Source organism: Panthera leo, chromosome D1 (genome assembly GCF_018350215.1).
Source record: "Panthera leo isolate Ple1 chromosome D1, P.leo_Ple1_pat1.1, whole genome shotgun sequence".
NCBI lineage: Eukaryota > Metazoa > Chordata > Mammalia > Carnivora > Felidae > Panthera > Panthera leo.
Window position 1 is genome coordinate 2276588 of NC_056688.1, and position 23284 is coordinate 2299871.

Below are 23284 nucleotides of genomic sequence, written 5' to 3' on the forward strand. Positions count from 1 at the left end.
TTTCCAGAGAGGAGGTATTGCTTCTAGTTCACAATCCTGATAAGGAGAGGACATTCCATGGACTTTCACTTGGACATTCCGGCCATCATGACAGCACCCCATGGTCAGAGAGTTACTTTGGGGGCCAATGAAGCCCCCTATGAGTCAGATTTGAACTAAGTCTCTATTATTTCACTGCTGTAAGCCCCACTTTGACTGTTGAGTCATAGTGGCATCAGCTCGGAACTACGACCTAATAATCCCATAAGGATCATCGCATTATGCCCCAGTGAGCTCTCATAAAGGACTACGAGACTCTTGTTACACTGGGTGTTTGCAGCAACGGCACAGGGTCCTTCCTCAGGTTACTTGGCTTCTCCTTCAGTCGAAGAGCTCTGGGTCTGTGAACCGACTGAGGTCTGGAAACTCATTGAGAGGCCACGATTCTTCACTGTGGTGATTCAAGTCAGGGTTGTGGCTCCAGATCTAGAGTTTATTAACTCAGTCAAGCAAGTTACTGGTGGGTTACAAATCTATGTAATTCCTACAGACACTACGATCAATCAGCCTCCTGGGGGATATCCTTGTGGTTAAAGCATTTTGGTGACTGGGACCCTTTATGCCACCCTTTACGGTAACTATTTCTGTTTTATCTTTGTAGCTGAAGGCTGCACCTGGTCTAACACCCTTAGAATTCCCTCCTGCCTGTCTTTTCCAGGCTTTCTGTCCATATGTAAAATTCTTGCAATTCTTTGAGTATGCAAGCTACCTTCTCCTGGGTTATAGTGTGTTCTGGTCCCTTAGAACATGGTGAGATTTGGGGGCGTCTGGGTGGCTCAGTCGGTTGAGTGTCTGACTTCTGGCTGAGGTCATGATCTCATGGTTTGGGGGTTTGAGCCCCATGTCAGTCTTTGGAGCCTAGAGCCTGCTTCCCATTCTGTGTCTCCTTCTCTCTGCCCCTCCCCCACTCACACTCTGTCTCTCTCTCAAAAATAAACAAACATTAAAAAAAAAAAGAACACAGTGAGATTTGATCCTGGGCCTAGCAGCAGCAGAGCATCTTGGTGTGTTGAGGGACAGGAGAATCTACTCCCCAAGGCTTGCCCCAGGTGAGTGGTCACAAGGCTTCCAAGCAAAGGCAGGATATCCTCCTCAGGCAGTAGAGGGAAAGCTAATTCTTCTGGCTCAGGGAGGCTCCGAATGACACAGCAATTCACTTGGCAGCTTTATTTGGGTCCAACCAGTTGTTCCCATTCAAAGTTTCATGATTCTGTTCTTTTCTAGCCAATGTCCTAAAATGCACACGAGACACTTGATGAGACTGTGAACTTAAGAATCACTGTAATTCAGCAACCCACACAATTAAATGTTCCATTTTTATTTCCAGCAATCTTAGCCCTGCTGCCATAAGAAAACGGAGATCTTTCCAAGGCCATCGTGGAAGCTCTCGGACAGCCACTGAAGCTGAAAGCTAAAGGAAGTGACTGTGTCATTTTCTTTTCGGAAATGCTCAAGTGCCCTGAAAGAAATCATTCCCAGATCGCGGGGCTCATAGTTGTCATTTGAGCCATAAAGTCAAGTGCTTACTTCAACTGGCACCTCCTCAGAATCAAACACAGGTTACAGTTTGCTTAATTCTAATGCCGCCGTCTGCCACGGGTTACCGGTATCCCTGTCCCCACTATCAGGGGGCTTAGCAGGGCACTGTGGCCCACGGGCAGGACCAAACCGATCTCTGGATCCCATCTTTGAGGGGCTGCGGCCTCTCCCAATCCCGTATCAGTCAGGTTCCCATTTGGAGACAGAAACACACAGGGGAAGTTCAATATCAAACCTTATTAACAGGGGAGAGACTCTAAAGAATTCCCAGAGGCCGAGAGACGATACCTAAAGAAGGAACACACTTAGAGAGGAGGACCCGGCGTAAAGTTGGTGTTTAGACCTTGTTGGAGGCACGTCAGTCCTCCGAACGGAAAAGAAGTTCCCTGGTCTGCTCCAGGACCGGGGAAGTGGGAGACAACCCTCTGAGGTGTGGCTGCATGATGCTGGTGATGGGTACCCGGGGGGAGTCAAGGGTGGGAGGGCCACACGGAGCGGTCCACAGAGAGGTGACCACCCGGCCCGGGTCAGGGCTGGGGCTACAAGCCCACAAGGGGCTGGGGCTCCAGAACACTGGCCGGAGAAGAGTGCCAATGGAGTTTCCTCACACATACGGCTGCCACCAGGAGTCAGGACCACTCCAGTGTCAGAAAGAGAAGCCCTCTCTCCTGAAACACCTACCCGTGCTCTCTGCAGAAGGGACGTGTTCCATCGTCGCAGAAGCAGGTGATGGGGGCAGAATTTCGGGCCGGGGATCCTGGCACAGATCCCGGTCCTCGAGCCCCGTCTCCTGCTTGAACCTGACCATTCCAACCCTCCCTGGGTTCCTTGCTCCCCTTCTCCTCTCCTCTGCGGCCTGAGTCTGGCCACACATACCACCTACAACCGCTGCTGAGGTTTTCCGAGAGGGGAAGCTCCAGGGGGAGATGGAGGGAGAGAATCCAACATGTTCACTTACATTCTTTAATACATCATCTCTTTGGGTGATGCTGAGACCCGGTCCCAGGTAAGCATGCGGTTGTGGTCTCAGTTCTCTTCCCCTTCGTCCCATATCACACATCACATAGTTGTCAGGTCGTGTCTCCAATCCCTTCTGATCTGCAGCAGCGATGGCTGCAAGTTGCCTGGTTCCCAGATGGCCTGTGGGAGCGTTAGCAACTTAACAGGTGGGATTCTCCTAATACTGGCTGCCTGATTAGGTCGCTCCCAGAGAGCTGGGCAGGGGCGGGGGTGGGGGGTTGCTGGCTCAGATTCTGCATGTGAAGTCGCCCCAATGCGAATCCCCGATTAAACGATTAAACATTCCAGGAATGGCTTGTAGGAGGTGATCACTGCCAGGAGGTTGCGGGAGACTCCCGTGACAAGTCTTTCCTGTTAAACTGTGTTCACTTACAGCTACAAATAAAAATTTTCCCATTTCTGAGTCAGTAAGCAATATGGTTTTCTAGAGGTGGAAACCAGTGTCTCAGACTCTGCCGCTGAATGCTGTTCTTTCTTTTCTTTTCTTTTTTAAACGTTCATTTATTTTTGAGAGAGGGAGGGAGCCAGAACATGAGCAGGGGAGGGGTAGAGGGAGGGGGAGACACAGAATCCGAAGCAGGCTCCAGGCTCTAAGCTGTCAGCATGGAGCCCGACGCGGGGCTTGAACTCATGAACCGTGTGATCATGACCTGAGCCGAAGTCAGATGCTTAACTGACTGAGCCACCCAGGTGCCCCAACCCTGTGATTTCTATAGGAAGGAACCACACGGCGATTTCAGTACAGCACTTACTGAGGTAGAAGCTTCTGGAAGAGTTGCTGTAGTGGGCATACACACTAATGCGGGGCTCTGGCTTCTGGGGTACAGCCTTTATGGCTGGGGCACTGGTGAGGGCTAAATACGGAGAGTTTTCTTCCCCTGCTCCTCCATTCCCAGCGACTTGCACAATTTGTACCCTCAGAGTTCTTGATTCCAACGGGTAGGCCAGGAAGGGAATGTGTTGGGAGAGGAACGCAGACCCCCAGAACTAGGCGGAGCCCGGAGGCTCAGAGAACAAGGTCTGTAGACCCTGCGACCGACATCAAGGGCAGGCACACACCGTCCCACGGCTGCTAAGGAGATGACCTCCACCAGCCGGGAGACCCCAGGCCACCCACGAGGGACACACAGTCACAGGCCAGCACATCTGGCCCCGGCCACCGGCTCAGGGGAAGCAGAGAGCAGAGGACTCGGGCTGCCTTTGGAGAGAGGGGCCTTGCCGACACCGAGTGGAGTGAGGGATTACTACGAGGTCCTGGGCGATAATAGGAATGGGGATCGGACGCTAGACAGTCGCAGACTGACCAAGGTCCCACAGTACCCCCTTTTGGGCACCTGGAAGATACATCAGGCATGTGTAGACGAGAAATCAGCCAAGGCGGAATGGCTTCAAGTCCTTTACATGCTTCTGAGGCCCATCACACACCCAGCAAACAGGTGGTGGGCGTAGCCGAAGCACCTGTCCTGTGCTGTCCTGTCTACGCACACACCTGTCCTCCCTTGCTCCTCTCCTGCCCGCTCTCAGCCTTTGAGGACCTCACGTATCGGAGGCGGGACTCCTCCCTTACCCTCTCCTGCAGCTACCGTCAGGCTCCCCTGTCCTCAGCACCTGCCCCCCAGAGCTCCTCCTGGGAGCTGGTCCCAGTCCTGGTCACCGGGCAGCTGGGCTGAGACTCCATCCTGGGAAGGACGGGAAGGGACGCAGTAGTTATGCCGGGGTATCTTAACACAGGACCTTGCACCAAATACATTTTACAGATTATTTTCGGATCTCAGTGACCTGTGTTCTCCCTGGCCCCCATCCTCAGAGCTGATGGAAAGCTGGGGTGATGCAGGGCCCTCAGGAAAGGGGTCGTGAAGGACACGAGGCATGATTCAGCTTCTGGAGGGGCCTCTAGCCAACTGCACGAGCTTTCTTCCTGCTGCATGAAACACAGTAGAGTACGATGCACACGGGTGAACACCCACCCGCGTGCACACGTGCGTGCTCCTGTAAGCAGTGGAGTGGGAGAGGCCACAGAAGCGGCGGTGGGGGGCCCTGGACCCACATGGACCTGGGGCTAACTCGGTCCACCCCCACTGGTTGTGCAACTGTGTGCAGGTACTCACCTCTTTGTGTTAAGTTCTTCCGATACTGCGTGGGAGTAACGATCGTACCCATGTCACGGGGTTCTTGCAAGAATTAGAGGATCTAATGCTTGCAGACGTCTGAGCGCCCGCTCGGCATCACAGACGGTGGCCCCTCCGTATACGTCCATACACACCCGCGTCCTCGAGTTACTAGCTCTGAAGCCTTTGATAATCCCTTCTCTCTGAGCTGCCTGCACAATGGCGCATGAATCGCCACCTCCCAGGTTTGTTGTCAGGATTAAAGGAGACGGGCAGCTAACAGCACAGAGGCCCCAGTGCCGTGAGCGAAAGGGCTCAGAGCACCGAGAGGGGGGAGCCCGTGCACACAGCAGTGCGGCGGGGGCGGGGGGTGGTGTTCAAGAGAGGCTTGAGATCCACATTCATGTCACCATCGCCTCTGATTAAAATGCCACTTGGGAAGTCCAGACCTTTCCTTCTGAAGGGATCCACGTCACCAGCAAAAGGTTAAATGGCGACTCACCACTGTGACTTTGCAATCAAAGGGAAGATCCACCTGCCAGCCTGTATTTACGAGGGAGAGAGGGCGCAGCGACAATACTCTGAAATGAAGTTCACCTTGTTCGAGAGACACTCTTCTGGGGAACACTACAAGGCCCCACTGTGCAGCCTGGCTCGGCCGACCTGTCCCCAGGAGAGGGAGCGCGGGGCCACTCGGGGACAATGCCAGGGTCCGCAGGGGGAGAGCAGTCTAGCGGACAACGACTGAACAGCTCTGACCCTGCGGGTCCCTGAGCTGGGCTCCGGAGGGACGCGGCTCGACATCCTGAAACATCACACACAGGGACTGTTCGCGCAAGTCTGTGACAAGGGAGGTGAAGGGAGCTCGGCGTGAGTGGCGAGGGGCCAAGAGGCTTCGCCCGAGAGCGGGGGAGGTCCAGAGGGACCGCTGGCGCTTGCAGAGACAGCAGCCTTGCCCTTTGAACGGACAGGTGTTTGAGGATGGAGTTCGGAGGAGACACACACTGTGCAAGCTAGAGATTTTCCGTCTCTGCCCTGCGGAACAGGCCAGGGGCCTTCAGCAGCGCCTTCCGCCCTTCACCCCGGGAATAAGGCAGACGCCTCCACTAACTGGGAAGCCTCCCGCTCCCGTGAGCTCCTCATCATCCTAACTTCGAGCTAAATGAAAGTGGCGGTGTGTCAGTCAGGTGTCTTAGGGTTATCCAGAGAAACAGCCCATAGGGAGGTGGGAGGGAGAAGGAGAGAGAAAGGAAATGGCTCACGAAGGTGGGGCAAGTTTGAGATTCATAGAGCGGGCCAGCAGGCTGGAGATTCAGGTGAGAGCTGTTACTACTGTCTTGTGTCTGAAATCTGCAGGGAGGGCCTGCAGGCAGGACACTCAGGCAGGATTTTTATGTTAAAATCTTGAAGAATTCCTTCTTGGGGGAACCTCCGTTTTGGCTCTTAAGCTTTCACCTGATTAGAGGAGGCCCACCCACACTACAGAAGGTAATCTGATTTCCTTCAAGTCAACCGATCATAAATATTAATCACATTCACAAATACCTTCGCAGCAACGTCTAGCCTAGTGTTTGACCAAACAACTGAGCATTGCAGCCTAGCCAAGTGGACACATAAGATTAATCATCATCGCAGGAAAGAATAGTGACTAATTCTGCATGGGGTGGTTATAAAAACTCATAGAGAGGGTAATATGTCAGATTTGGTCATTAAGAAGCAGTGGAAGTTTGTTCTCTAAGAAAGCAAGGAGAGCAAAAAAATTCCTCTCAGAAGGAGCCAGAAAGCCATGGAGGCAAAGAGAGTGTGCTCTAGGAAGAGGCCATTTCTCCGTGTGGCTGAGCAGTGAAGTCCACAAGGCAGGGGAAAGGAGGCTGGACAGGATGTGAGCCACCAAGAAAGATGTATTGACCAAGTAGAATTTTTTTTGCAAACAACAGAAAACCACTGAAAAATGAGTATGAGGGCACCAGGGTAAAATCTAACTTCTAGAATAACACTTCTCAAACTTGAGCGCATTTAAGAATCATCTAATAGTTGATACAAAATGCCAACAATTCTCAGGATATTCACCTCAACTTTGCTAGTCTGTAGGCCCCGTTTGAGGTCCAGCCCTGGAAGAGATTTTGAACAAGCATCTGATGCTTCCTCTGCAAGTAATCAGAAACTTCCCTTTGGGAAGCACTGTTCTAGAAAGACCATGAACAGAGGAAGCAGAGAGAGCTGGCTGTGCTCAGTCCGTGGTTAGTCCTGTGGTTAGTCCTGGACGTGACCTCTGCTCTCATGCCTGAGTCCTTTGGGGGCAGGGGACCAGCAGCATTCTCTGGAGACAGAGAGCGTCTGTCTCTGGCACACAGACCATCTCTCTCCTCACTTGGATATCGTTTCATTACATATTAACGGTATAAAGTAGTGTTTTATCTGCTTTGATGGTAAAACCATCCTTGAGTTTAGAATTGAGCCCCTCAGATAGAAGTCCTTGGAAGGACAAGGACGGGAGACAGACCCAAGGAGCAGACACGGTGCGGAAACAGAACGCCTACCTGCTGTCCGACTCCGTCCACGGGTTGGTGAAGGGGCAGAACCGAACACCTTTGTTCTCTTCTCACAGAGGTCCTTTGCTCCCAGGTTCCTTGGCTCCTGGTAAGAGTACGTTCCTGATGGTCACTTTTCACTAGTTGATCCCAGACGACCAGACGTTTCTGGATCCCAGGAGGGAAGAAGACTTAGGCTTTCGTAGCAACTCCCAGCCCACACACGTACCAGTAATTCTGCGCAGTATGTGAGGAACGCCTGTGTCTTCCTGCCTCTTCCCTGTAAAGTCACCTGCCTTTCCTATAAAATGAATCGGGTCTAAGTAAACATCTGAAGACCATCAACATCGGTGTTGCTTCAAAAAAAAAAAAAAAGTGCAAGACACAGCTTCTGTGTTCACAAAGTTAATGACCTCGGTAGGGAAGAGACACACACAGCAGGAAGTATGAACAAATATCGTATCCGAATTGTCACACTGAATGATGATTATAATAAATGCCAAAAGGTAGCTGAATTAGGAAGTAAAAAATGAAAGGAAAGGAAGGAAATGAAATGAAATGAAATGAAATAAGATAAAATAAAATGAAACAAAATAATAAAATAAAACAAAATAAAATGAAATAAGATAAAATAAAATAATAAATAAAATAAAATAAAAGAGTAAAATAAAATAATAAAATAAAAACAATAAAATAAATAAATAAAATAGTAAAATAAAATAAAATAAATAAAATAAATAAAATAAAATAGTAAAATAAAATAATAAAATGAAATAAAATGAAATAAAATAAAATGAAATAAAATAAAATGAAATAAAATAAAATGAAATAAAATAAAATAAAATAAAATGAAATAAAATGAAATAAAATAAAATGAAATAAAATGAAATAAAATGAAATAAAATAAAATGAAATAAAATGAAATGAAATAAAATAAATAAAACAAAACAAAACAAAACAAAATAATAAAATAAAAGTTCGTCCTGCTGCCAGGGTCCCTAAGCCGAGCCCTCGGGATGGCTTCACTGACCATGTCTTATTTTTCTCTCTCATTCCTACCATGGAGGCTCACCTCGCTGACGGGCCCTCGTGTGTCTGCCTTGAGACAGGCGCTCTGCCCTGAACCACGTCCACTTACTCAGGGCGCTGACGCAGGGCCTGGCTCTCTGCAGCTTCTTACCGTACAGGCCAGGCTGGGCCCCAAACCCAAGGGTCACTGGAGTCTCCGTGCTGTGATCGGCCTCCCCGTGTGGCCGGAACGTGCCCGGAGCCATACTGGCTTCGAGCTTTGGAAGGTCATTTTGGCCTGGGTGTACCATCTGTTTGTCTCCTTCCTCGAGACACTGTCATTTGCATTTCTGGTCACTTCGCCCCACAGCCCCCTTAGCCCTCAGAATAAGCCAGTGGGTTTTACCTGGAAGCCCAGAGAGGACGTGGCAGGACACGAGCCATCAAAATGCTGTGGTGCCTCGCACACAGGAAGGTTTCACACGACATTTAAGTAGACTCGCGGTTCAGATCCACATACGATTTCATGAAATACCTGAGAGAAAATTCAAACCTGCAAACTGCCTTTCTGGGAAGACCCAACCCCAGCTAACTGTCCCTTCCTGCTTTGAAATGACGGCAGCAGGTCAGAGTCCAGCCTGTTCTGCAAACACTCTTAAATTCAGGGGAGGATAAAGAAGACTTTCCAGTCACACTTCCTAATCTGGGCTGTGCGTTCCAGCACAGATGTTAATAAAATGGTATTTTCCTTCTGGTTTGGCGATTATTCCTCGTTCAACCAACTCTTTGGGGTTCGGACCCCGGAGAGAGATGGGGTCAGTGGTAGGATGTGGCTACAAAACCCCACTCGAAAGTCACATATGTGAATATTAGCACGTAGGTGATGGGAAGAATGGCCAACCCATCCTTGATAACAGAGCCTACCATGGCCCCTCGGCAAGGCTTTGGTGGTGTCCTTAACTCAGTCTTTAGGGGAGACAAGATGGTCACTTTCGATAGAGTCCTAGAGAGGAAACAGAGCGAGGAGACACAGCATAAATGCTCTGAACTGTTTGGCAGGAAGCGACCACACGAATGCTGAGGTTATTACTTTCCAATGTGCACAAAGGGAACACCTTTGCTCTGTCACCTTGGGCCAGGGAAGAAGCAACCGCTTTATTATCACCTATGACATTCTGCCTGCGGACTCCTTCTCCGGAGAAGTTACCGCATTTTGATAGACCATCAGTTTCAGCTGTTGGGCAACTGGCCTCCACCGACGCTGATGTGGAAAACCAATCTCGAGTCCCAGAAGGCAGAGCGACTATTGCCAAAGGTCATAGAACATTGGCAGCAGGTGTCACTCTCTCTCTCTCTTCTGCCCTCAGCTCCTCTCCTGGTCAATGCAGGAGAAGGAATGACGGAATAAGAGAGTCAAATAAAAGGTTGTCATCTTTTAAAAACAAAGAAAGGTTAAACTGACCTTAGAAATATGGAACATCATTCTATTTCAAGTTTCTCCCACCTCTAGGATTCAGCCTAAAGCCAGATTCAACACAGCTCTCCCTGATTTCCAACCACAGTTAGTGTCACTGGATCTGGCCACTTGTAATCAACTGGCCGTTCATCCCACCCTTCCTTCGCTCAGTCTAGCCGACTGCCAACCCCTGTCACTTTTTCCTTTCCAGGACATCTCTCCCATCTACCCCCTACTTTTCCTTTCCTTCTAGTGAAATAATAATCCAGAATTACACCTACATTATTGAAACAACTTGCCTAGAGAATTCCTACTTTAAGACTCACCCCTCCAATCCATTCATTTAACTCACCACAGCAGTCGTGTTGACGCTGGGCATTTCTCCCATGCACACATATCATATCCCCATTTAACTGAGAAGAATATTAAGGCTCAGAAGAGTTAATTGTGTAAAAGACTCAAAGTCCCACACCTAATACTTGGCAGATCTGAATTTGACTCTGGATCTGAGTCTGCTGTTTTGCATTTCACCACACCCATGTTCCTTCCACTTGACTTCCCCAGGGACCTTCCCCAACAAACTGAGGGCTGTTTCACAGCCCTCTCACAAGTCTCCGATGGCTGACCCATCGCCAGGTTCCTGTCTGCCATTTATATAACCTGTGTTTCCATTTCCTCTTTCTTAGAAACTTTTCACTGGAAAAGGCAGATGACAAATTCATGTTGGACAGTCCACATGTTTTGCCACTTCTGGACCACTGGTCTTCTAGTAACACCTTAATGTGAAATGCCTTTCCAACTCCTACCATTTCAATTCACATTCATCCTTGACAACTGCACTTCATCCCCCATCTTCTAAAAAGTTTTAGAACTGTGACCCCTAATGACTTTTCCTTACTCTGAGCTCTGGAAACTCTCTCCGTACAGATGGCTGCATTCAGTTGATAGACACTTGATCTCACTGCAGATCCCTCTGGGGCCGCATCTTGCCAACAAATCCTCACTGCCCATGAGGCATCTATGTGTGGACGGCTTCATGTTACTTGACATAATGTGGACTAACGACTTCCTGAACTCCACTGCCTGCGTCCTCTACAATGTTTCCTTTCTCATGATAGATCTGGTTTCCGTGAGGCTCACTAACACGGAGTCTCCTGGACTCTTTTTCTTCCCGCCTACTTCTAATGCATCCTTAAATCACGATTTTTTTTTTTCCGTAATGTTTCTGTCCACTGGCTCTTTCTTTTTCCAAGGCTGCCATCTTAATTTAATTTCTTTTTACCTCACCTAGACAGAGCAGCCGGCATCTGATCTGTCCCCATTTTAATTTGCTCAGTGTATCCCAGTCAGACACGCGTCCGTCTGTGATGCTTTGTTCCATTTACAGTCCTTCATGCTTGGGTTGGCTCTTGACTTCATCGCCTCTGCTTCGGCAGTTTGAACACGTGTGCGAGTATGAGCTGATACCACCAGTTATAAATTACATAAGACCTTTTGCTGCTTTTGTACAAATGGCTCATGCTTCATAACGTGTTGCTTGGGTGAACGACGCTCTCCTCATTTCGCCCCTCATCTTGATGCCCCCAGTTTAGCCACTGCCCATTTTGGTGTCACATTTCTACTTGCTCGGGTCGTTGTGAAAACAGAAGATCAATTACCTGCCTTCACGATTTTCAGTCGTGTGTTACTAACCCCTTCCACACTGGTTCCTAACCACAACTTCACTGCTCCCAATAAGTGAATCTGTACACTCTTCCTCCCCCTAGCCCTCTGTCTTCCCTAAGGGACCCCACACTTGCCTCGCAGCTGGATATCAGAATTCCTGACTGCTACGAATGGAGTATATTTATAGCCTCACCGTGATTTATGTGGAAACGTCATCCTGAAAATGGTGGTACGGGAGGTGGAGCCTTCGGGGGTGAGTCGATCATGAGGGCAGAGCCCAAGAATGGGATGACTGTACTTATAAAAGAGACCCCAGAGAGATCCCCTGCCCCTCTGCCATGTGAGGACACAGCAGAAAGAGGAGGAAGTGAGCTCTCATCAGGCGCCTAAACTTGTTGGCGCATTGACCTTGGCCTGCCCAGCCTCCAGAACTATCAGAAATCCATCTGTGTTGTGTATGAGCCACCCAGTTCATGGTGTTTTGGGTATGGCTGCCCGAATCGATGAGAACGCTGATGTCCCGGCGGCATATTCAATAGCGACCGTGAGCTTGTTGTCGTGTGCTAAAAGAAGACAAAAATGGCCTCAAGCCACCGTGAAAGATGACAATGCCACAACAGCACAAAGAGCAAAAAGTGACAGGATCTCTTCTGAATGCTTCCTGATAATTCAATTAGGAAGTGTCCAAATGGACCCCTGGCTCCTGGATCTAATCCTCAAACCAGGCAGAGCATAGTCACATTTTACACAGGGGTTGGGTTTTAGAGGCAGGACGTAGGGTGCAAACTATGAGGAACGTTTCCCAGAAAACGTCGCCCCAACACATAGCCCCCTGTCCAGTAGCTCACGATCATTTTTCCTATTTTTCTTTAACTGGAGACTAGATGACATCGTTGGCTTGAGCTTAGGACACATGTTATAGAAAAAAACACGATAACCGTAAACAACTAGTATTATTCAGCTTGGCGACATGCTCGCCTTACGAAAGGCACGTGAGAAACGACACTGGTCTTGGGAAGAGATCTGCGTTCATCAAGGGCATAAATTCATTGTCGGGAATGGCAGGGTGTGCCCATGCCTCATGCTGTACAGAGACTTGGCCACTCATTTTTCTGAAGCACCATGAAGATCACATAGCTTGTACTCAATAAATGTTTGTGACTAAATCCATTAGTGTCACCCTTGTATGTGGGCGACCAGGCTCTTCCCTGACCTCTCCCCTGACCACACTCCCCCACTTTTGTGCCTTCAGGCACCTGCGGGCAGCAGTGACCCCACGTGATCTGCCCGCACAGCACTGCGGGGCATCAGGACCACGCCACGCAGGAGCATTTCCTGTGTGGCTGGGGCGAGGGCAACAGATGTACTCACTTTCTTCATGCTAAAGACAGAAAAAAAGAACTAAAGCCTCACCCAGTTCAAGTCCATGGGAGAACACTTGCTAAGGGGAGTGGTTAATGGAAGCGATCCTGGTGATCGAGTTCTGTGATACCTACTACAGTTTTATGGGTCTTAGAAAAAGCACATTACCCTCGTGTGAGTGGTAAAAGCCCACGGAATCTTTAAATTTCCTAACTCTGAGCAGGATTCATGGAGTGATCGCACCCTAAGATTTTCATTAAAGTAGAAAAAAAATAGATGCTCTTGTCAGACCTATATAGCCTATCCAAAATTTATAAATGGAAGAGTCCCCCAAATTTACTTGTACGTCACCTCTTTGGAGTCTGGGACTACTTGTCCATAAGAACAGCATCATCTACAGTAGTTCAGGGCCTAGCCCAGCCCACAATGGCCTTGCAAACCCACAGGAGGTGAAATCAGACAGATGAAAACCCCAAGTCTTGAGTGAGTGGCCTTCTGCCCAGTCTTAGCTCTCTGGGGCCAACGCTTGGCATCCAGCCCTGAATCCCTATCCCTGGACATGGGATCCCAAGAAGGAGGTTAGATGCTGGCTGGAGGGTCCTTCAGCTGGGTCTCAGGGCAGCGGAACAGGCTCCAAAGGAAGCTGGGGGTTGAAGCAGCAGCCAGGAGGACCGGTACAAGGAAAGCAAGCTCTCCTGCACGGAACAGGTGCTGGGATTGTCACAATGGTGAGGACTCTCCCATTCTTTCTCCTTTCCTGTCTTTCTGTGTTATCTTGGGTATTCCTGGAAGAACAGAGACTTTGAAACCTTCCCTTTCTACTTGGGAGACCTTAGTTACCTTTTTGGTGCTTGTGTTTCATCACACGGCAGGTTGTAATACATAACGGTTATCTGGCACGAATTCACACTAATGTTACTACAATGATGCTTTTCCTACTAAAGTGTACAGGAATTTGAAAGCATGGACAGTTTGCACAGGCAGGCAGCTTCACTAATGCACTATTTCTTTAAGCTTATTGTGTTAGGTCCCAATGCAATGCACAGGCAGCCTTGGAGAGGAACGGACAGAATCACTTGGAATGTAAAATACGCATATTGCTCGACTCTCACTGAGGACCACTCTGCTGACCTTGCTAATGACAAGCAGCCTCTGCAAATGAGACGGCCCTGGGCAGCTGGCCCTCTGTTAGGGGCCTGGGTTGACCAGACCCCTGCATCGTCATGCGGTGGCCTCTCACTGAGATTGCTTGTGACTCGAACCTTGTCTCAATGACCCTCAACATCCCCTCATCTTCTCCACCAGCCGGCTGGACAGGCTACATCTACACGTTGAACGGAGCCTCGTAGCACTTTCAGCTTGCCAACACCCTCATATAAATAAAGCCCTGGTCTCTGCTCATCCCAGGTCAGGGAGTCCTAGGAGCTAAAACTGCTTCTGGTTTCCTATTTGTTGCTCAGAACTCAAGTCTGGCTTTCTTTGTTTTCTATTAACCTGGCCTGTGGGGATAAGCTTAGGAGTCCCCCAGGCTTACACCGATGGCTTAACAAGGCACAAAGAAATACAAAGTCAATATAATGCTCACACCCGAGTATAGGTAAACCAGATTGGCACTCCAAGAATGGGGGGGTGCAAAGACACGCTGAGAATAGGGAAGCACAATGGTGCCAGGAATAGGGAGGTGCAAAGGCACCCCACAATAAGGAGGGGGTGCTAAGCCCCCCAAAAGAGAGAGAGGCAAAGGTCTGAAATAGAAACGGCACAAAGGAGCCCAATGCACAGGAATAACAAGATTATATATTCAGGGTGAAAGCACCCCAAATTTAGTAGTATAGCAGAAAGCTGCTTTCATAGGAGGAGAGGACCAGTTTAGGTAAACTGGTTAATTGGACTATGGACCACTGCACTGCAGGCAAAGCAGCCCTGAGCGGAGATGGTTAACAAAAGAAAAGGTGGCTTATTAACCCTGAGGTTATTTCCCGTCTGTCTTATCCCCTAGGCTGGCAAAGATAAACAGACACGCGGCCTCCTGTCCGCTATTAACAACCATCTACCCATCTGCCCGGCGCCTGGATTTTGTTTTATATTGACCAAAACCCCAAACACCGTATATCTTCAAAATTCTCTTCCCCCGCTCACATCCACAAGTTAATGTTCCTAGTTTCTTTGTCTCTTTGTACACGCCCATCATGTTTGCAAGCCTTCTGATCGGAATAAATACAGGGCAAGGACCCTCACTCAGGGCTCTTGTCTTTTCCCCGGACACGAGCCATCTCTCGTTTGAATCCTGTGTCCGCTCTTTTGCTAGGCAAAAGAGAACTTTAGACTTGCAGTCTATGACACTGGCCATTTCTCTCAGACCTCAGAGGTGGGGCCATCCCACCAACAAGAGTAAGAGCCTTAGGAATTCACCAACCAGTGTAGCTGGATTGGATGCTGGGACAACAGCCCCCTTCACTGTATTAGCCTATTCCATGTGCTGAGAATCTCCCGAGACGCACAGACGACAGGTCTGAGTCACGAGGCGGTGCAGAAAAACAGCCTACCGACTGTAGGAAAGTGGGCTCTGATCCCACCAGTCAGTAAGGTGAGACCACGAGCAAAGTCTTAATTTGGCTGGAATTCAATTTCATCAGTTGGAATAGAAATGGCGATGCCTGCTCTGACTGTCTTGGTACCATTTCCAGGATCAAATTAGAGGTAGGTAATGCCGTATTTTAGAAAACAGAAGGCCTACGACGCAATCACGAGGCATTACACGGTTCATCGTCACCATCAGGATAAAGCTTCAGTAGCCTTGGAGCTGAAGACATGCGCCACGCTGACCTCCACGTACCCCAGCTTCTCTCCCAGAGGACACTGTGACCTTTTCGAAACCGTATCCTGTCTTGCTCTATCACATTCCCTATCTGTTGGCCGGTGCCCTGCCTTCCCCAGCGGTGATCAGCTCCCAGCTTGGTTTGCAAGCTTCTAATTCCACTTACTTTTCTTTACTGCAGACTAGCGTCAATTTGCAGATGTTGACCGAGGACCTACTTCGTGTGTTAGACACCTTACCAGTCTCTTCAGAATGCAGAGAGGACGAAGGCACAGCCCACGAACTTAAGGAATTCACAAGAGCTGTGAGGCCATCACAGGCAGGAAAGAACGGTCAGGTTCATCGGGATACCCTCAAGGGCTGCGTTCGGGAACAGCTTCCACATGCGCCACATTGGCGAAGAGACACATGACCCCAACATGGCAATAAAAGAAGCCGGGAAATGCGCTCTTCCGGAGGGTCCGGGAAGAAGCAACATGGGATAGAACGCGCTGGCTGCTTCACACGGTCCCCACCACGCGATGCGCTCGGGAAGCGTGATGCTGGAGGTCGTGTGCGTGCGGCGCTAAGGGACCAGAGGTGATCGCTGTCATTCGAATCTGCCGAGAGCTTGGGGCCGCGGACGGTAAAGCAGAGGCTTGAGAGCCAGGTGCACCTTGCCAGATGAGCCGGAGAGAGGAAGGACGCTTTTCACGGGGAACAGCATGGCGTCACCGTCGAGGCGTGGAAATGCACGTGCTTTCGGCGAGAACAGAAGGTGTATTAAATGGGGCAGCACAGCTTTAGACAATATAGCAAAATGCAGAACTAGGAAAAGAGGGCGAAGTAGATTTCTAAGGCTCTGGGACGCCAGGTTAGAATCTGATGAAGCCATGGAAAGCTATTCATTAGTTTTACTGAGAAACTTTGATGTCAACTGAAAAGAAGGTCTTCTGGTGGCCAAGTACAGGTAAAACGTAGTGTGGGAGAGTAAGAGAGGAGCAAGACTGACAGATTTCACACTAGAATTTCCTGAGGCGCTTTAAAAATACAGATGTATGGGCCCTTTACTCACCAACTCAATCACAATTTCTAGGACAAGTACTGTATTTTTCAAAGCTGCTCAGGTAACACTCATGCAGAGCCAAGGCTGACAGTCAGTAGGATACGGCAATGAAATTATAAGGGCTTGAAGGGCGGTCTTGTTTGTTACACATTTTAAAAGTCTGAATTTGGCAGATGAGACGAGGACACGATAATTTAATTGACTGATGGGTACTTGGGGTCATGAGTAGAGCTCTTCTAGCGCAGGCTGACGTAAAACCTTGGCTGGGCTCCCTTCGCGGGAGTAAATGACAGGACAGCATGCGACTATGTCCCAACTTGTGCAAGGCATTTTTCCACACTACCGATGTCATTCTCCAATGTTCTTTAAGCGTGCATTAGCTGTTATTGAGGGTAGGATTCATTGGCAATGTTTAAACACTTTCCAAAGTCACTTCTGTTTTGAAATGATCTCCTTTAACAGCAGAAAAAAGGCTCTCAGTCCATCTCCTAATCGTTCTTCACACCTGTCCCACCAGGAATGTGTGGGGCCGGGGGTTGGGGGTGGATTCCAGCTCACAGCCTTGACATCCACCCCAGGTTCTTGGATCACCAACCGTCCTGGTCACCAGCTTCCTTTTCACGGTGGATGAAAGGCACGACCCCCGTCCTCAGGACAATCGCAATCAAGAAGAGGAGACTGGCATTTTCCACTTAAGAATGGGGTCCTCTAGCCCCGGGACCCACTCTGGAAATTCGGGAGGCAGACGACTTGTGGGTGTGTTTGAGGCTGTTTCTCCCTGGATTCCACATACACCTTGGACGCGCCTCCCTGCGTGGCTTTTGCCGCCTTGTTCTACGGCGGCCCCAGGGAGTGGAACACCTTGTTGCATCCACCACAGGCCCCAAGTTCACATGTGCTTCTAATAGTTCCCAGGATCCACACTTGCCATCTGGTCTCGGAGGGTCTCTCCTGGGCAACCGGACTGCTTGGCAGTGAGACTGCCGTCTTCAGCTCTCAAAAGCAGTAGCTCCGGGGAGTTCCTGGGACATTCCCCTGACCCTGCCCCCGCACCGTCCCTGAGGAGTCCAGAATGTGGCCACACGGTCTTCTGCTCCAGGCGGCCCCGCCCTGCATCGGCCGCCACGAAGCCCTCGGGGCCAGTTTGGCAAGTGCCCACGTGTCCTCCTCACCACCCCCCTTCGGGCCACATGCCACGCGTACACGCTGACCGTCTGGAACACCACCGGGCATCTCCAGCTCCCCCAGCAAAAGGCAAACGCCAACCCACTAACGCCCCGCCCGCAGCCGTATTTCTCCATCACATCAGCCCCGTCGGCACTGCTGGCTTGGGATTTGAACTTTACACCCTCCGTTTCAGAGCGGAGACCTGACGAACACGCTTTCCCTAAACCAGGGTCGCACGGTTTCTGACCCAAACTTCTGTCTGTGGTCCTTGGGAGGTGGTGCCAGATGCTGCTGAGGCTGCTGAAGTTGTACCGTGCGTGTGTGCGTGTGCACGTGTGTGTGTGTGCGTGTGTCCATGTGTCCGTGTATGTGAGGCTGCAAAATGTGTAGTCGTGCGCGCGTGTGTCCAGCAGCTTGTGATCATGTGTCACCTCCCGCAGGGTGTGAGGTGGGGCAGACTTGCAGCGGCTCTGTCCCCAGGGCTCTGCCGAGGGAACCTGGGGACGGCTGCGGGTTCCGGGGCTGAGCAGCCAGAAACAAGGTGGCACTCAAGCGCGCACTACGCTTATGCAACATATCACGGGTCCTCGGGTCCCGGCTTTCGAGAAAACAGGTGTGGAACACGAACGGACGACATCGCACTGGCACCTCTTACGAGTTTTCGGTACTGCTTTCAAAGTACACAATCTGCACTTCACGGGGGTGCCAAGTGCTCGGGTGAGGCCGGTGTGCTCATTTGCATGCAAGTCCCCGAATGCCCTTCCGGCCCCGGCCCCTCCAGCTGCCGTTCCTGCAGAATAAAGGCTGACGTGCCCTGTGCTGTTCCAGGTTTGTGCACATTATCCCTCTGATATGCAAACAAGAGGAGGAGGAATTTCTCCCTCTGCCCTAAGCATCGGGGGACTTCGAATGAAAAGGAAGAGGCTGGACTAAGCAGAAATGGTAATATGTTCACTCAGCACCCGTTTGAAGTCACCTTTGAGCGGCTGAATTATCTAGCTCCTTCCAAACCACTTCTTGGCTCATTTCAGCGGCAGAGATCACAGATTCGGAGATGTGGAGCACTGAAATGGATTTTGGGGATCTAACGTAGGGTACTCCTGTCGATGGGTCATCATCTCTGGGCAATCACTCACCTGGTCACTGCTGCCACCGTCCGGTGTCCTCGGTGACAGCTGCAGCAGGGACACCGTCAGCAGGGGCCACGCTTCGCCGACCCTTGGTGGCCAGAAGCACGTTTGACCATTCTACCCCCAGCATCTGCTTCAAGTCTCAAGGACGTACACCCACCCAAGTAAAACCTATACCTTTCTCGATCTCGATCGCTACTGTAAGGGGAAGAAAGGTGAGACCGGAGTGGCGGAGGCTTCCCCGAGGTTTTGTGGAGCGTTGGTGGCTGATTTGGATATGAACCTAGGGCTCTCATTCTTAGAGCTCATTCTGCACCATCTAAGTGGCCTTGAGCACATACCATGGGCCAGTCACTGCCCGGGACTGGGGACACAGCAGTGACCAAGACAGAAACCAGAAGAGCTTTTTCAGAGACACTCCCACCCCCCCCCCCCCACCCCCAGCACAGACACTGGTCACGGGTCATCACCATCACAGCACAGATGATCAGAACCGTTGAAATTTCGTTGTGGAATCGTCCATCTGCCAGTGAGGGAGGGGAACATTCTCCTCCATGTGTTTTTCTTGCAAAGTATCCAGTTAGGGAAACACAGTCCTCACAGTGTAAATGCCAGGAAAGACCAGGATTTTCAGCACGGTCGACTGATTGTTTCATTAAGTCAGTTGATTGCACACCTTTTATTTGTGACACGCTGTCTTAGGTGAAAGGTCTGGGGGGGGGGGGTGGCGGTGGTGCTCTGAGCGTCAGTGAAAGCCCAGTCAGCGGTGGAGGGCAGGGGACAAATAAGACCTGTGAGGTGGTGGCATTCAGGTGGCCTTGGGAGGACGCGCTGTGGCTCAGCAAACACAGAAGGCGTACTGGGGGTGAGCCGGGCCCCAAACCAGAGTGCAGAGCATGAGCGAATTGTACAGGCAGGAGGCGTGCTCTCGGCCCTTGGTGCGGGTCTCAATTCTGCGGTTCTGAACCCACCGGTACCCACTCCTGCCCGAGTGAGGACCAGCTCTCCCCAGCGGCCCGTGGGGTCCCGTGCTCCCTGGTTAGGAACACAGGCCCTGAAAGCAGACCTCCTTACGTTCCGGCTTGGAACCTTTTTCGCTTTGGGATCTCAAATTTTCTCCCACCTGTCTCGTCTTTGAAGTGTGCACAGGAGAGGCCTAGGATTTCTGCAGGAGTCCAGTGAATGCCTGGCGTGAAGTCCTTACAGCACTTGCGGGGACATCCTCGATGTGTGTTCGTGATTACTGCGTGGACCGCAGGGAGAACTGCGTGCGGTATTAAAGGCTCCTGTTCAGAGGGCAGGTGTCCTACTCTCCACTTGGAACCCTGAGGGACCCTGAGGAACCCTGAAGGACCCTGAGGGACCCTGAAGGACCCTGAGGACCCTGAAGGACCCTGACGGGCGAGGCGCTGTTGCAGCGATCATGGCTTGGGCCATACGCTCCGTGGGGAAAATCATAGAAATGTTTCCTGAAAACTGTGTGCTGCCTGCCACCCCCTGGGATGGGGCTGGGGGTTGAAATGGGTTTTCCCCTTCCCCACTTCTATTTTGGCTGTTTTTACCACCATCTATTACAATGCATGAAATACCTGAGTAGGATTTGTGGGCAGTTCGGTCCACCCACCAGGAGGTTCTGCAAATGGTCTGCGGTCTCCTGAGGTCCGTGTCCACTCTGCTCAGCTGGCGATGGTACCAGCCCCACTCCCCTGGGGCTCCTTGTGCTTCCCTCCCCGCAAAGCTGTTGGGATCCTTGTCCCACCTCCCGGTGTTTTTGGTCCATGAAATGTAAGAAGCTTTCTGCCAGCTTGACAGAGAGCCCTGGGCTCCTTCTCGGCCTGAGAGCAAAACTGCACTCACGGGTTGCCATCCAAAGCCTATGTGGGGCCCCTCTCCCCGGACCAGCCCCCTCTCGCGTCTGTGCACTGAGCCCCCAATCCAGCACTGCCCCCAGCATCACCATCCAATGTGCCCGCCCACATTGTCACCTGACCAAAGACACAGCCTATAAAAATTACGCTGATGATCCTCTCCCTGTAGCTCGTGAGGTACGTCCGATGGAACCACTTGTGCTAAATCATTAGGTTTTGCATAAACCCATGTACCATGAAACGAAACGCAAATTACTTCTGAAAGGAAACATTTACTTTTTTACCAACGATAATTTCCCTCTCTGGGCAGGACACCTGGGACCCTGATGATCGAATTTTTACGGGTCACCCCTCCACCCCCCACTTTGGTCCCTGGCCGTTGGTTCTGCTCGGTTGACTTTTAACACAACTGTCCGCCTCTCTACTAATTCCAGGCTTGGTCTTGGCCAATTGGAGGAATGATCCTAAGTCAAAAGACAAATTTTGGAAGGTGGACGATTTCTCAGAGGACTTGAACCAGGTTCGCACAAGATTGGCCGACTATCCGAGTAACGGCTGCATCCCATGGGCAACACGGGAGCAGGCTGTAACCCTGGAGAGGTGACGTCGCTCGGGGCCTTGCAGAAAGCTGACCGTTTTTTTTCCCCTTGAAACACCAAGCTCCATGTCACTGGAACATTGCACCTTTTTGTACAAGGCGGGTTCTGAAGGAGCAACTTTGAAACAGGGAAGAACCACGTAGCTGGTACGAAAAATGGTTAAAGGACTTAGAATGATTTAAAAAACCCCTTAAGCCTAATCGTTCTCCAGAGAGATTCGAAACCATGTTGGGAGACAAAAAAACAGCTCGAGTCTAGCATTGTTCTTCCATTTTCTAAAGGCGACTGAACATTGACCTTCATACCGTTCCCAGGCAGGCGATGAGCCTCCCCGTGGCCTGTGAAGTCAGAAATTGCACACGCACGTGTGCGTGCACACACACACACACACACACACACACACACACACACACTCAGAAGAAAACCAAAGAACTAAAGCACAAAAGCCATCCAATTCCCACAACTTGACTTTTTGGACTCACCTGCCTGTGACAAGATGGTGTGGACGATGTGGTGGCCATTCAGGGACATGTCACGAGAGCCTGGACTGGCCAAGGACGGAAAGGGAAGGTGGAACAGGAGACTTCTCCAACAGAGCAGTGAGAGCTAAGGCGTGGTCCCATGAGCAGCGAAGTTAGCATCACCTGGGGCCCTGCTGAAGGGCCAGCGACTGGGCTCCCTCCCACACCTATTGAATCAGAACTCTGGGTCAACAAGCCCTCCAGGTGATCCCAACACATCACGAAGTTGCGGAACCCCACCCCCTGCCCCCGCCCCCCACTCCGGCTCGATTCAGAAGGTATGGAACTGTCCAGATGTTAGGAAAGCGGGTGTGGGAGGCCTCCCAGGTATGAGTGTCTGCTTCAGTCATTAACTAACTCGGGCACTGATGGCCGAGTCCTGAGTCCCCGGCCTCCTGCTACTTAGGATCTTTAAGGGGACTGGATGTATTTGCAGATACATACCTCCTACCACTCTTCCTCAAATGCACCCTGGCTGGCTTGTCTCCGACACTCCACAGTGGCCTCCAAATGCTGAATGGGATGGCCATTTCTAAATCTTCACCCTGTCTGTCCCTGCGGGAGCTCTGGGCACAATTGGCCACACGTGCCTTTTAAAGCCACGTGTTCACTTTTCTCCGAGACTCTTACATCAGTGACCCTGATGACTCACTCCAATCAGGAACATTCAAAAAAAACTAATTACCGAGCTCTGAGTAGGGTGCTGGGGACAGACAGGGGATAGAGCAGGATCCTGGGGCCATCAGGAGGGAAGCTGCCACCAGCTTCGAAAAGTGGAGGGCAGGAGGAAGTTGCTGGAACCACAGAGGGCGCTGAACCACTCAGTCCAGGCGCCGCAGGCTGGGACCACGTTCTGTGGGCACAGGTGAGCACAGGTGCACTGAGCACAGGGTAACACAAACTAGCAGCCCCCACGTTGTACACCTGAAACTCAGGTAACCTTGGGTGGCAACCCTACTCCAACACCAAACAAGTACAGTCACCTGCTCCTGGCACTACCAGCGGGGTGGTGGGGGGGGGGGGGGAGCCCAGCCAAATTCCACTTGCTGGTGGCACTGTCATTTTCGGGAGATTTCCTGTCCATTTCTTTCTTCTTCATTCACTTGGATTCACTTCCAAGAATACCGGTTAGTAAGGTAACTATTTTAAATCTAACTGGAAGTGAAAGTGTTTACAGCTGTACGTCCTACACAGATAAAAATATTCCAAATGAAGAAGAAGAAAAAATACAGATAGATAGATTGATCGATCTGCCTCCTGGGACAGATACCCAGGTGGAGAATTCGGAGGAGCTGAAGGCATGCAGGTGACGCATTCACCACTACCACACACGCATTACGTGTTGTTTCACCGACTGTTCCTGCCGGTCATTTGCTGTCCCTTGACCCCAAGGTCAAGCACACCCCAA

The 23284-nt window shown here is 50.7% G+C and overlaps 1 long non-coding RNA gene across 1 annotated transcript; it reads left to right on the forward strand.

The window, feature by feature from the left end:
• Nucleotides 1-317: 317 nt before the first annotated feature.
• Nucleotides 318-1593, forward strand: LOC122201013. Its single transcript, XR_006194040.1, has 2 exons — nt 318-613; nt 1367-1593. It is a non-coding gene; the product is annotated as an uncharacterized LOC122201013 (long non-coding RNA).
• Nucleotides 1594-23284: the final 21691 nt, after the last annotated feature.